Source organism: Microtus ochrogaster, chromosome 10, assembly GCF_000317375.1.
Source record: "Microtus ochrogaster isolate Prairie Vole_2 chromosome 10, MicOch1.0, whole genome shotgun sequence".
Lineage (NCBI taxonomy): Eukaryota > Metazoa > Chordata > Mammalia > Rodentia > Cricetidae > Microtus > Microtus ochrogaster.
Window position 1 is genome coordinate 79,156,796 of NC_022016.1, and position 3,418 is coordinate 79,160,213.

Here is a 3,418-nt window from a genome sequence, read left to right on the forward strand (position 1 = left end):
ACAGAGTCTATTTGTCACTTTTAGATGAATACTTATGATGTCACGTGTTGTTTTTTCTGTTACATATAAGTCAAATGATTCTTTAAGGAGGCAACATTTATCACTGAGACTAACAATAACTTCTATGGTTTTAGGACACTTTTTCCAACATCACTTATTTCACAAATTTGTTTAGAAAGAAAACAGAGATTAATTAAAATTGAGAAGAGAGAAAATTTTAACCTGCTATATTAGGAGTTAGCAGAACCATCTCACCTGGACCCCACACTAGGATCCACAGTATAAACAGAGGCCTTCATTTGTTTCCCAGCTCCCCAGACCTGAATAATTACAGAGGAAATATATTAATTACAACACTGCTTGGCCTGTTAGCTCAAGCTTCTTATTGACTAGCTTTTGCGTCTTGACTCATTTCTATTATTTTTATTGCCTTGAGGTTGTGGCCTACCAGTAAGGTTCCATCCAGTGTCTGTCTCTTTTGGCAGCTACATAGTATCTCCCTGACTCTGTCTACTCTTCATATATATACCTTTTCCAGCCTGGCTATATTCTGCACTGCCATAGACCAAAGAAGCTTCTTTATTCACTAACGGATAAAAGCAATACATACACAGAAGGACTTCCCACACTATTTCCCCTTTTATGTCTAATGAAAAAGAAAAGTTTTAACTTAACATAGGAAAATTACATATAACAAAATAGTTATCAAGTAAGAATTATAGTTATAATATTTAGTCCATTTACTTGGCAAATTAAGGAAAATACTTTATCATCTATCCTATCTTTGTGAGTCTAAAGTTTTATATCTAATTTATCTCTTATAATTAATTATAACTATCTTTCTTCAATACCATCAAGGACTCCAGAAGGATATAATATTACCTAAGTAAACAGGAAGTGCATTGTAAGTAACTTCTAAAATTCTAGAATTGACAGAGACATCTGCGGCTTGGACAGTCATCCAAAGTTCTTTCTATAATTTTGGGGCATCCATCTTCAGCCTACAGACCCATAATATCTGGCAGGATTTTCAGTGAATCAGGAAATTTGAAGATCTGTTCTACCTTGTACTGACAAAGTTCATCATTTCCTTTCTTCTGTGTCCTGCAAAATGTCTCACAGTCCTCTTATGTAACAGGAACCTGGAAAGACTGTCCCACCTTCTTTTGGTAAGTTCATCAATAATTTTGCTGTTTATTCTACATGTCCAGTTTACACCGCATGCCATCAAGCAGTCCAGGCAAGAGTATTTTCTTGTCCAAATGGCTCACAAACTCCATAATAACATCCTTCGATGGCCATCATCCTCTTCAAGTAACTGGTGCATTCAGGAGCAGATGTGCTCATTGTCAAGAATAGTCTAAGTTCTTAAAATATTTTAAATGCCATATTCTGTAAGTGTTTAAAAGGTTTGAAGAATACTTATCTATCTTAAATATATCTTTGTACATCTAGAAAACATAACTAACATGACTACAAGTTTGATTATTACAGAAAACTATCTATTTATCTATATTTCTTAGCTATATATTATATTTCTATATGAGCTGCACAAACACAATACCTTAAACAAGAGTAGAAATACATACAAGGTATAACAAAATCAATCTTAAATATGTAATCAATAGACCAAGATCCATACCCATGCAAAGTATTCATCTCTATATCATATCCCCCTTATCTTTTTTTTAAATTGAGTGTGACTATTAATCACTTATAATCAACCCCCTTTAAATAAAAACAAATGTTTATAAACAATCATTTTGGAAATTTGGGCACAGTTTTCTCCAAACTACTTCCCGCTGTATGTCAGGGGAAGTATTTTTAGGAGTTCACAGAGGCCTTTTGGGGAGTCTTGTTCCATAAAAACACATTAGCCTGTAGGGAATCCATAGGTTCCTATCGTCTGTGGAAACAAAAGAAGAACCTGTTTTCCAATGTAACATATCCTTACACTCAAATTTGAAGTCAAGATGCCATTAAAATATATATGTTGATTTTGCTTAGCAGCTCCTAGAATCAAATGTCTCTCTGCAGTCAAAAATTTTAAAGAAAACACAATAATATACATAATCCAGACTCTCTGTGTGTATTCCATCTTTGCATTGCTTATTTTTTCTTATTCCTTTAATCTGATTGCCTGTACTCTTTTATATTACTTTTACTGTCTCTTTAAAGACTTTGTTTTATTTTTAAAACCATTTACTTCTTTTTATAAACTGTCTATATTCTTTTTCTTCTCTCTCACAAGCCTACATGCATTTATCCAACACTGTAACACATTCAGAGGTCTTTTTCTTATAAATCTGCCTTTATTGCTTATCTATAATCATTTTCTGACCAGGAGTGCCTTTTTTTCTAAATACTAAATGGGCCCATCTAGGACTAAGACTGCTTTGACCTTTGGCCCCACCTAGTCCAACATGGTGGAGGTATGTTCACCACCAGCTCTGCAAGCTATGTTCACTGCCCTAGCTCCAAGGACACAGCTGGTTTATGTCATCATTAAGCAATTTGTAACAAACTGCTCACAGACCCCATTTAAGTGTTCCATAACAGAACCAGCACAAACAGGAAGCCCTCCCCTAAAAAGTCACACAGCCTTCACTGCCAATGTTGAGTTAGGAAGAACTCTCTTAAAGGAGATGTGCCCCTGCTTGCCTCCAAAAAACAGAGCCCACCTGAAAAAAAAAATGTGGCTACCAAAGAGCTGTGCTTAATTTTGTTCTTTTGTATGTATAATTCCTTCCCAAGGTCTCTCAGGTTTCAAGTGGATGTAGTTGCCCCTCATTGGGACAACATGTGTAAGCAGAGGCTGCTCATTCATTTCCTAGCTTCCCAGACCCAAATAATTACACAGAAACTATATCTATCTATCTGTATATATATATATCTTCCAGACTGGCTATATTCTGTACTGCCATAGGACATAGGCCAAAGCAGAGTCTTTATTCCTTAGCCAATAAAAGTAACACATATACAGAAAAACTTCCCATATCACCACAGTCTAGGCAGCTGTGCTGAAGGACAGTGTGGTCCTTGGAATGCCAGAGTGGACAACACCCATCACCCATTAAATCCTTTAAAACCTGTTCAACAACCCAAGACTGCACCTCTGCTCTTGGACCCCTTTTCCTGGTCTACTATTTTGGAAGTTGGAAGAAGTCTTTGACTTTACCAGAGGTCATGTTGGACCTAGGGACACTAAGATACCACCTACTGCCTGATAACATTCCTTAAAATCCACCCAGTAATCCCAGACAGTACCTTCCCCCTCAACTCCAAACTAGGCTATACAGTACTGGCAGATTTATGGGAGTCCAGGCTAGTCCTAGAAATCCTAGTTAAGGCACTTCCCACTACCCACAAAACCCCCTTAAAGACTGAAAAAGCATGGGATAAAACCGGACTCTCTGAA